Genomic DNA, 12,648 nt, shown 5'->3' on the forward strand with positions numbered 1-12,648 from the left:
TATTTCAACATTCTTTAGGGGAACAGAATGTACCCACATTTGTAATCATTTTAAACTTTCAACAATATTACAAAATAAATTTTCTGTCTCTCAACAGTTCAAAGAAAATATTTGCTATTTGTAGTTGAAAAAACACCCGTAACATATGTTAAAAACACATTCAATGTATAAAACCATCTGTTACATTCATATAGTATTCAATTATATAAATCATTCACTGGAATGCAATAATACACTTAAATCTGTTGACACAGCGTTTCAGTGGAAGTAGATATGGTTCACACACCACCTTCATCAGGACATATTTTTACTGCGTCAGAGGTCCTTATACAACTCCACCATGGAGTGCTACAAGCGATATTTTTTTGGTAGTACCGCAACTGGATCATCAAATTACGGGTGCCCCAGGACTCCACGCTTTACTTGAATTAGCGGAATCGTGATATATTCCAAACTGCTGCTGAAAAGAAATTATCAAGGAGCAAAACTCTCTTTCTGTGGAGACATGGTATGTTCGGAATGTGATGAGGAAATGATGACAACAGAGGGAATGTTAGAGGAAGAAGTTAAGAAGGTTGAAGAGCAGTTGAGGTCTGCTGAAAATGTATTATGAAAATAAAGAAGATAAAAGAAAAGATTTATTTGAGTCCGATCTTTACATTGGCGATGAGCTGGTCTATGCAGGGGACAGACAGAAGACAGACATCTTCACCCCTGGAGAGCCAAAATTTATGGTGTTCAAGATAACGTCTCTACATAGGATACGAGCAAGGCAAGTTAACATTTTTGGCAGTGTTTAATTGTGGCAAAATTAACACTAATTAGCAGTTATTGACTTCTTTACACTAAACGGTTATTAAACGTTATCAGCTTGTGAAAACAGTGTGCGCGACAAAGCGGCATGTAGAACGAGAGGAACACGTAGTGGAGTAGCGCGAGCAAGTGTGCGCGAAGACCAGAAGTGGATCAGTGCGATTGAACACCCAGTGAAGCAGAGCGCAGCCGATTGAACGTGCGTTGGAGCAGTGAAAACAACATAAACAGAACATGAGAGAAACTGTCAAAGAACATGAAAGTGAAAGTAGGAATTAGCTTAATAATTCATTAACAATACCTGCTGGTGCTGCATAGGAATCAACTTTCCCAGTTAATAACAGAAATAGGAATATTTTTTTAAAAAAAAAAAAAACAACTAGACTGAGAGTCTATAACTATAATTCAAGATGGTTATTGTTTTAGCTTATTATACTTAGTTAATTGTGTTAATTTATTATACAAAATTATTTTGGATTAATATTTAAATTTATTTTGTTAAAAACTGTATATTTAATATATAAGGATGGAATTGATAAAAAAACATATCTAAAGAAAGAAAGATGGCAGAGTATGTCTTCACCACAACCACTTTTGTCAACGCCGGGCATCCACCTATACCTTGTAAACAATGGAAGAAAATCTTAACAACCAATTTGTTAGCAATTGGGTGAAATCAATATGGACCACCTCGATGTCAGGCCATCTTAGTACATCATTTAGGGATTGAAGGAAGGCGAATTTATAAAGATGTACCGGAAATATCCTTGGGAATGGGTGATGTTCAGCCTACTAATGTGTTTTATATGTCAATGCAAATGTTAGACATTCAGTTTACTCAAAAAACCTAATTTAATTCTGGAATGCCATGAGTTCTTTTCAAGAGTTCAGAGGGAGGATGAAGATATTGCATCATACATAGCAGCACTAAGAGGCCCCATATTGTCTTGTCGATTTGAACAATTAACTGACTCATTAATAAGAGACCAAATAGTAAGGTGTGCATACAGCAAAAAAATAAAGGAACAATTATTAATGAAAAGTCCCAGTTTAGAGGAAGCTATAGAAATAGCTAAAGGAATAGAAACATACAGCATTGTGGTTACAGGAAATAGGCAAGACTGGTGATGAAAAAAAAAATATGATACACTAAATAAGGTTAAAAGTGTGAGTAGAAAGGAAACTTCTAAGGCAAAAGATAAGAATATAAAAGAAGATGTAGAGACATACAGGGTAGAAGCAGAAACAATTTGATGGAGAGAGGTGAAATGCTTTCGTTGTAATGCTCCAGGTCATATTGCATCTAGTAAAATGTGTGCTGCAAAGAATGCTATTTGTAGAAGTTGTGGTAAAAGAGGGCATTTTGTCAAAGTATGTAGAACCCAAAGTGACTTAAGAGATCATAGAAAAATACAAGTAGTAGACCACAAAGATCAAGACAAAGATGAAGGAATTCATGAGATAATTTTAACTGTGAATGAGAAATTAAAACAGTCAAATGAAGTTGATCGGTACAAAACTGAAATGACAGTGGGAGGACAAAGAGTGAAATCAAACTACTGATTGACAATGAGGTTTCTCTAGCCTATTATATTTGGATAATATACCCACAAATGGATTAATAGATTCAGGGTGCTTATTCACTCTTATATCAAAGGAAACATATGAAGCCAATTGGGTGGGGATGCAAAATTCTCAGTTAAGCTGTAGGATATGCAGGAAAAATAATAATATTTTTGAGAATGAAATGGATGACAATCGCTTTCAAGAAAAGAGCTGTGTATGGAAGGATATTTATTACAGATTATGGTTCAGATTTGCTGGGGTGGCTCCACCAGAATGATTTAGGTTTAATAATAAATACAAATACAAAAGAACCAGGTATGTTGGCAGAAAAGGAGGAAACAGGAGAAGTAACTGAAGGAGTTAAAAGCAAAATGGTTGAGAGATGTCAAAGTATTTTCAAATAAGTTGGGTTAGTCAAAAGGTTTTTCTCTTAGAATAATAATGAAAAAAGGAGCCAAACCGATAATCTACAAAATAAGAAATATTCCCAACATGATGCGAGAACCTTTGAAACAAGAATTTGATAAACTACTAGAGCAAGATATTATTGAGGCCTATGAATGGCTCGCACCAGTTGTAATTGTACCAAAAGTAGGAGGAAAAATGTGATTGTGTGTAGATCTTAGAGATTTTAATAAAAACACAGACATCTTACATCTTTTGTTACACCGCTGAGAGCTTTCTGTTACAAAAGAATGCCTTTTGGATTGGCATCGGCCTCTGCGGTGTTTCAAAGAATAATGGAAAATACCTTTGGCGATATATAGCAAGTACTATGTTTTTCAAGATGATATATTGATTGTAGGGAAAAGTGTAGATGAGCATGATTTGTTGTTTGAAGTAGTGAAGAGGTCTGAGAAATGATGAACCCATTCGCTGCCATGCCTTTTCCCCTCCTGTGCTGAGCCTTTTTTTGGCTATTTGTGGCAGTTCGCGCTTAGGCCCTCATAACTTTTTGTTCACATAAGCAACCCATGCCAAATTTGCGTCCTTTTTTTCCAACATCCTAGGGATTCTAGAGGTACCCAGACTTTGTGGGTTCCCCTGTAGGAGACCAAGAAATTAGCCAAAATACAGCGAAAATTTCGTTTTTTTTAAAAAAAAATTGAAAAAAGAGCTGCAGAAGAAGGCTCTTGGTTTTTTCCCTGAAAGTCGCTTCTACAAAGGGTTTGCAGTGGTAAAATCACCATCTTCCCAGCTTTCAGGAACAGGCAGGCCTGAATTAGAAAAACCCATTTTTCAACACAATTTTGACATTTAACTGGGACATACCCCATATTTACAATTTTTTTGTGCTTTCAGCCTCCTTCCAGTTAGTGACAGAAATGGGTGAGAAACCAATGCTGGGCCCCAGAAAGCTAAACATTTCTGAAAAGTAGACAAAATTCAGAATTCAGCAAGGGGTCATTTGTGTAGATCCTACAAGTGTTTCTTACAGAAAATAACAGCTGAAATAAAAGAAATATTGAAATTGAGGTGAAAAAAACAGCCATTTTTCTCCACGTTTTAATCTGTAACTTTTTCTTGCGATTTCAGATTTTTGAAAGCAATATACCGTTACGTCAGCTGGACTCTTCTGGTTGCGGGGATATATAGGGCTTGTACGTTCATCAAGAACCCTAAATGAGCTGCACCTTGCAATGGGTTTTCATTCTATACCGGGCATACAGCAATTCATTTGCTGAAATATAAAAAGTGAAAAATAGGTATCAAGAAAACCTTTGTATTTCCAAAATGGCCACAAGATAAGGTGTTGAGAAGCAGTGGTTATTTGCAAATCTCTGAATTCCGGGGTGCCCATACTAGCATGTGAATTACAGGGTATTTCTCAAATAGACGTCTTTTTTACACACTGTCTTAAATTTGGAAGGAACAAATGCAGAGAAAGACAAGGGGCAATAACACTTGTTTTGCTATTCTGTGTTCCCCCAAGTCTCCCGATACAAATGGTACCTCACTTGCGTGGGTAGGCCTAGCGCCTGTGACAGGAAACACAAAATGGACACATCACTTTTTCACAAAGAAAACCGCTGTTTTTTTTAAAGTGCCTAGCTGTGGATTTTGGCCTTTAGCTGAGCTGGCACCTAGGTAAACCTAGCAAACCTGTGCAGTTTTGAAAACTAGACACCTAGGGGAATCCAAGATGGGGTGACTTGTGGGGCTCTGACCAGGTTCTGTTACCCAGAATCCTTTGCAAACCTCAAACTTTGGCCAAACAAACACTTTTCCTCTCATTTCGTTGACAGAAAGTTATGGAATCTGATAGGAGCCACAAATTTCCTTCCACCCAGCGTTCCCCCAAGTCTCCCGATAAAAATGGTACCTCACTTGTGTGGGTGGCCCAGGTGCCTGCAACAGAAAAATGCCAACAACCTGTAGAGATTGAAGGGATAGCACAGCGAGTTGATAAGCACATATTTTTCTTTTATACATCTTTTAGGCTGACTCTGCTTTGGGGACTCATGCAAGTGAGGTATCATTTTACTTGGGAGACTGAGGGGAACGCTGGGTGGTTGGAAATTTGTGCCACAGCGGTGATCCTACAAAGAAAAGTGAGGAAAATATGATTTTTTTTTTAAAGCAAATTTTGAGGTTTGCCGAGGAGTTTGGGTAAGAAACTGTTGGGGGAATCCAGGCAAGCCACACCTCCTTGGACTCCTTGGGGTGTCTATTTTGAAAACATGTCTAGGTTTGGTAGGTTTCCCTAGATGAAGGCCGCACCCGGGACCAAAAACATAGGTGCCCCCCCCCTCCCCCCAAACATAGGTAGGTTTGCAATAGATCATTTTGGTGTGTCCACATACTTATGTGATGTTCCAAACACTAAAATTGTGAAAAGAAACACACTTAGGTTATGTTAAAAAGACCCTCACCAACCAACCAAGTTGGTGGCATGCCTTATCATCGGGGTCCCACCCGAGGCACCTAGCGTGTCACAGGTGTGCTGTGACGCCTGATTACAGCGGAGCAGGTTTTGTCATTTTTTCCACACATACTGGTTGCATTTGGCACAAGGGTAAGTGATGGTTCAGTGGATCAAATTTTACTAACAAGAGATTTCACAAAAATGAAATGCACTGTTAATAACTGAAAGACCAAAAAACTGAACCAATGACTCACAGCTCATGAGCTGTAAAGCCACGGCAAGGCACCAACCGCTTTACAGTCCATTAAAACACCTTTCATACATGACATGCAGAAGACCATTCACACCGCCAGCCATGGGCCCAGCACATTACAACACTCGCATCGACAGACAGCACCACTTACATACGCTCACATGCCTGATACAGCAATCACACCAGCTGATGGGAGTGTGTGGACTGGCGTTTGGCTGGCACTGTGTTGCAGTAGCCAACAGCAAGTCAATATGTACACCATCAGCCAAGTGCCACTCCACACACAATGGCATCACTTTTTTTTGTTTTAAAAACAAAGAAACCACTAACTAATTAGAAATAATTACAAAACTACAAACACAAAAGCTCTAAGTACATGACAGAAATGCCAACCATGAAACTGAACACATGAAAATATAAAACAGGCAGTTTACACTCATTGTAGTTCCCAGTAATTCTTCTGGGTGTGGTAAATCTTGAAACAACCACACACACACAGCCCAGGCTTTGAAGGACAATCTGGGCAGTACATTTGAGTCTCCCTCCGGATACCTCTTCGAGCACACACTCTACATTTCTTAGCTGGAAAGTCTTTTTTGGGCGTGGGAGGAATGTGCTCAGCAAAGTGGCGATCTTTCAATCTAGCCACATCCTCCACTACTGCTTCTCTAGGAACTCTTGCCTGTTCCACCACAATAAGGCTCTCTATCACGGACTCCTGAAATTTCACAAATGCCATCTTTGACTCTGGAGACCTATCCTTAAACGCAACAAAAGCATTAAAAGTTGCTAAGTGGAAGAGGTGAATTGCTAAATTCTAATACCAAAAGTAAGACTTACTAATAGCAGTATAAGGTTCCAACCTCTGATCAACTGTATCTACACCTCCTATGTGCTTATTATAATCTAAAATGCACACAGGTTTCCGCACTTAAGCCACCTGGCCCCAAACAGTCACGGGGGAAGTGCTCTCATCATGGATGGTACTTAGCATGTAGGCATCCCTCTTGTCTGTAAAGTTCAAAGCTAGCAGCTCATCATTCCACAAGACACTGCACTGTCCCCTCTAAAGCTTTTTACAGACAAGCTCCCTTGGATAGCCTTTCCAGTTACAACGAATTGTACCACAAGCAACAGTGTCCACTCTAAACAATTCCTTGAACAACTGCTCTCCAGTGTAGAAGTTATCTACATACAAATGGTGACCTTTGTTGAACGGTCGTCTACCAAGTTCCCACACAATTTCCTCAGTAACTCCAAAAGTGGGAGGACAACCAGGGGGGTCAATACTGGAATCCCTACCAGTGTAGGGGGAAACTATACACATATCTTGTACTACTTTAAGACAGCATATACAATTTAATTCCATATCGTGCCCTCTTGCTAGGAATGTACTGCCTAAAAACCAAACGACCCTTGAAGAGGACCGAAGACTCGTCCACAGCTATTTCTTTGCCTGGAACATAGACCTCTGAAAACTGATCTACAAAATGATCAAGGACAGGCCTAATCTTAAAAAGACGGCCAGAACCAGGGTGATCTCCTGGCAAGGCTAATGCATTGTCAACAAAATGCAGCATCCTAAGAAGAAGCAAATACTGATTACGACTCATGGTTGCAAGAAATAAAGCTGTTGCCATCAAGGGACCAGTAAACCAATAAGAAGCCAGTGACGGCTTCCTTATCAACCCCATCAAAAACCCCAAAACCTTTTCATCTCCTCCAAATATGTGGTAATCCACTGGGTAGCTCTAGAGTGTGGCCTAAGTCTAGCAGTGTTGTCCCTCAAATACTGCTCTGCATACAAATTAGTCTGCTCAACGATCTCTTCCAAAACATATCATCCACAAACAACTCAACGAAATTGACAGGCAAAAAGTTCTCTGTATTGGCTCTACACCCCGGGAGACCAGTAAAGGCAGGCAACTCTGGCTGCTACATGTTTGGGGCAACCCAGAGTTCAGGTCTTCTAACGTGAAACTTTTCAGCCCCGGTTGCTGCACAAATGGCACATCAGTGTCCTCCTCTAAAACAGGCCCTTCATCTGCACTGAGAGTGGCTTCCTCATCAGAAGATTCCTCTCCGACAGAAACATCACTGCCAGATCTCTCACTTACTCCTCTGCCTCTGATGCAGAGTCCGTCTCATAATCATGATCAGACAATGACTCAAAAAGCATACCAACCACCTGCTGAGCAGTCATCCTGCGGCTAGCCATGATCTTTCCTACAAAAAGTAACTGGACAAATGCACCACCAACAACCAGCACTGTGTAAGATAAGTAATAAAGTGTAGCTTTATCAGTAAGAGTTATAAACTCAAAAACTATACCGCTCACTTGCCTGAAAAAGCTTGACTCACCAGCAACTACTCTGCACAGACACAGCAATCACCAATGATATCCCACTAAAAAGAAAGAAAGAAAAGCAAATTAGAAATAAGACAACACAAATATCATTGTGCACAAATCTAAGGACAATTTCACACACAAACCTGCATTTACCTACAAACATGTCATTCATGCATGGCAACAATACTCCTTTGGAGTAAATTGTTTTTACTTACCTAAATTATGCAACTATGCAAACCGCAGGTCAACCACTGCCAAAACCGCAAGGAGCCACAGCAAAGAAAGCAAAAGCTTTGAACTAGAACAAAAAGGAGAGTTTTTTTTTAAAATCACAAATGCAAATACTTTGCCAGTTGACAAACACCTGGCCATCAAGCATTTAGAAATTGGTGCCTAAGTGGATTCTGCCCCCCATAGGGGCAGATGGGCCAACTAAACAATAGGCCTATTTGCCCCAAGGACGGCAGAAAATACCTTTAGTAGTGTCCCCATGGGGAGCGAAACTTGCCCAAGGGGCCACCCCCCAAACAAAAAAAACACACACACACACTATCCCTGGTGTCTAAGTGGCTTGGGCCTAAAAAAATAGGCCCATTTGCATCCAAGGGGGGCAGAAATGTCCAACAGTTCAATGCCCCCCTTGGGGGGGGGGGGGTGCCCCTTGCCCATGGGGACGCCCCCCACATAAATAAACATATGAATACAAATCCCTGGTGTTCTAGTGGTTTCTGCCCCATCAGCCTAAAAATAATAGGCCGATCTGCCCCCGGGGGGGGGCAGATATAGCCTCAGCAAACATGCCCCCCAAATGGGAGCGACCCTTGCCCAAGGGGCTGCTCCCCGACACAAAATACATCCAAAACAACAACAACAACAAAAATCCCTGGCGTCTAGTAGGCAGAATGCTCAAAGAGATACCAGGGGAAAGGAAAACCCTTTCCTTTGCCCCGGTGCCTCTTTGTTTGAAACCTCCCACCCACGGAGGAGAAACTCACCTGTTTCTCCTAGATCGCACTGGAAGCAAATGGCTTCCAGTGCGACTGGCACCCTTTAATGATCGCAAGCTGGTGTCATTAGGGTGGGTGGGGGGGGGACGTGGGTGGAAGGGGAAGGGCTTCCTCTTCCATCCCTGCCTTTGGGGCGGTGGGAGGGAAGCCCACAGAGGGAGTGCTAGTTACGTCCCCGGCACAGAACGGGTTAAGAAAGAAAAGTGTCAAATTAGAAAACATGAGGTAAGTTACTTAGGACATACCATAAACAGCAAAGGGATTAAACCTAAGAAGAGCATAGTAGAAGCAATATAAAAAGCACCAAAGCCTAATACCCAAGATGAGTTGAAGTCCTTTCTAGGACTTGCGGAATACTGTTTGAAGTTTGTTAAAAAAGCTTTACAGAGATTATGGAACCCTTAAGAAAGTTAATGAAGAAAGGGGTAGAATGATTATGAACATGAATTTGAAGCAATAAAGAAATGTATCATTCAAGCTCCAATATTAGGACATTTTGATGTTACAGGGAAAATGTACATTACTACAGATGCTAGCAGTGTTGGTATTGGTGCAGTTTTAATACAAAGAAAGGATGATAAAGAATATGAGGTTGGATTTGCATCCAGAAGGTTACAGTAGAAGAAAGAGAATATTCTTTAATAAAGAAGGAGGATTTGGCTTGTTGTTGGAGAACCAATCATTTCAAATTTTATGTGTGGGGTATACCTTTCAGAATAAGAAATGACCATAAACCCCTGACATATATTTTTAAAGGAGGGAGAGGTTTGGAAGGAAATGTTACTCCTCAAATTTCAAGATCGTTATAGTCTATAATAGACTATAATTTTGAGGTAGAATTTGTCAAAGGCATTAAGAATGTTGTAGAAGATTATTTATCAAGGATGACAATTACTGTAGAGGAAGTTGTGGATGATGTGATTGCAGAAGAAGAAAGAATGAATCCAGTACAGATGGCTATAACTGTAGTGGAATGGAATGGTGCTACGGAAAAAGATTTAGCCTTGAAAAAGGTTGAGGAAAGAGTTGTGGTTGGTTGGAAGGAAGAAGATGGCGATAGAAGCGACATAGGTGATTACTTTATGGTAAAGGAACAGTTGAGTATAGTCCATTATAAATTGATGAGAAGAAATCAATTAGTTACTCCGAAGGAAGTTCGTAGACAAATTATTGACATTGCTCATGAAGGTCATTTAGGTTGAGGGGTGATGAAGAGAAAGGTGAGGCAGTCGTATTGGTGGCCTGGAATGGATCAAGAAATAGAAGCGACAGTAAGAAATTGTGTAGCATGTGCAAATAGTGACAAGGACTAAAATGGTAAGACAACCTCCATTAGCAGTGATGGATATTTCCGGGAAGACCATGGGAAAAGTTGACCATTTATTTTATAGGTCCAATTTCTAGGTTAGGAGTGAGACATAAATACATAGTAGTATTAGTGGATTATTATATTAAGTGGTTCGTAATAAAGACAGTGGAACACGTGAATACAGCAGGAGTAATTGAATTTCTGGAAGAATTTTTATGGAGGACCGAATACTGAAAATAATTGCATCAGACAATGGAGTACAATTTGTATCTAAGGAAATTACTGATTATTTAAATAAGATGGGGATAATTCATGAAAGAGTAGCTGTATTCTGACCACAAGCAAATGGTTTAGTAGAAAGAATAAATTGTATTTTAATGGAAAATATTCAACTATCTTTAGCAAATCCGCTTTCGTGGAGATTAGAGTTAAGGAAGATGATATGGTCACACAGAACAACTCCACATTCAGTAACAGGAGTTTCACCCTGTGTATCTTTGAAAGGAATGGAACCAGGGATGAAAGAGTGTCCTATATGGTTGAGAGAAAAAAAGAAAAAAAAAAAGTTGATCATGAGAGAATAAAACAAAATGTTAATGGTATGCAATAGAGAAATGTACAATTATATAACATAAGGAAGAGTGTTAAAAGGTGTTATGTACAAAATGGGGATTGGGTTATTCTAACAAATGTGCTGAAGATGTCTTATGAAACATAAAGAAGATAAAAGAAAAGATTTATTGGAGTAGGATCTTTACAGTTTCCCACTGTTATTGAGGAAAATGTACGGACTGGAACTGTTATCCGCTCCCCTCCTTCCATTGGAATCCAGAAGGAGTTCCAATAGAATCTCTCTGTTCGTGACAAGCCAATTCAAGTAAAGCGGGGAGTCCTGGGGCCCCCAAACTTGAGGATCCGGTTGCTGTACTACCAAAATAAATATCACTTGTAGCACTCCATTGTGGAGATATATAAGGACCCCTGACCTAGTAGGTTTTTAATATGGAGGATCTAGCTATCGATGTAATCAAGATTGAAGAAACTGGCCTCAAGTTATAAGTGATTGCTCTAGCTTGGCGAACAAGAGTGATAATTCTCTTGAATCCTTAATAAAATTGTGGGATCTGTGATATTTTTTTTAAAAAGTTTTTGTTTTTAAAATATGTCCTTATAAAGGTGATGTGAACCATAACTACTTCCACCTAAACAGATTGTAAGTGTATTATTGCAATACAGTAAAAGATTTATGCATTTGAGTACTATGTGAACGTAACAGATGATTTGATACATTTAGGCCCTCATCTTGACAATGGCTGTAAAAACTGCCTACCGCTGCGGTGACGGCCGCCAAAATACCTCCCTCGGTCCACCAGATTATGACCACTGCTGGCTTTCCGCCACAATAAGGGAGGAAATCCTGGGCGGAAATCCGGCAGTGGTCATGCTGGCGGACGGTGGTAAGGTGGCGCAGCTACCACCAGCACCGCCACGCCAGTACAACGCCGGCAGCCGTATCATGACCTGTGATACGGCCTGGTGGTGTTCTGCTGACTGGCGCTGCTGGTGGTAGCAGTGCCCCTTCCCGTTCCCTGCCGGAAGACCTCCTCGGACAAGGTAAGTCGGGCCTCCGACAGGGGAGGGGGGTGGGGTGTTGTGTGTCTGAGTGTGTGCATGAGTGTGTGCATGATCTGTGAGTGTGTGTATGAATGTGTGTATGCCAGTGTGAGAGATTGGGTTATATGCGTGGTGCGTGTCTGCGGGTGTGCACGTGTATGTGGGGGTGGAGAGGGAGTGTGAGGATCAGAGGGGGTGGGGGCTGAGTTTGGATGTCGGGGTGGGTGGGTTAGTGTGTGTATGGAGGAATGGGTGGGGGCTGAGTTTGGATGTCAGGGGGTAGAGGGTAGGGGGTGTCAGGTGAGTGTTGGGGGGGGTAGGGGAGCCACCTACTGGTGACAGGGAAGGAATTCCCGGTCATCTGTAGGGCCTACAGCCATGGTTTTCGTGGCGTTGCTAACGCCATGGAAAACATGGCGGTAGGCTCGCTCCAAATGCCAGGGGCTGTATTCTGTTGGCTGCCGGAGTGGGGATTCATATCCCTGGCCTGGCGGTTCATACCACCATAGCTGCAGCCAACCGGCCAATGTCATGATGTGGCGGTATGTACCGCCAGCCTGTTGGCGGTACTACTGCCACCTTAACACCTACCGCCGGGGTCATAATGACCCCCTTAATGTGTTTTTAACATATGTAAATGGTATATTTTTTAAGGCTTAAAATGACTACTAATGTGGGTATGTTCTGATCCACCTAAAATGTTGATATAGGCAAGTAAAGCGCAAAAGGGAACTCGTCTTTTTTTGTTTTATTTTTGTTGCAACTAACCAATATATGACACAAAATCTACCAAAGTCTGTTCATCATGTTCACTAGAACAGCAGCCTTTGACCGGGAACAGAGTGGAAACACACCAGTCAAAATTATTAG

The 12,648-nt window shown here is 41.0% G+C and overlaps 1 protein-coding gene across 1 annotated transcript in view; it reads left to right on the plus strand.

Moving 5' to 3' along the window:
* The window catches only part of LOC138248862 (zinc finger protein 502-like), a 118,269-nt gene that overhangs the window by 37,382 nt on the left and 68,239 nt on the right, over nt 1-12,648 (plus strand). The gene's annotated exons all lie outside the window — the stretch shown is intronic.

Source organism: Pleurodeles waltl, chromosome 8, assembly GCF_031143425.1.
Source record: "Pleurodeles waltl isolate 20211129_DDA chromosome 8, aPleWal1.hap1.20221129, whole genome shotgun sequence".
Classification (NCBI taxonomy): Eukaryota; Metazoa; Chordata; class Amphibia; order Caudata; family Salamandridae; genus Pleurodeles; species Pleurodeles waltl.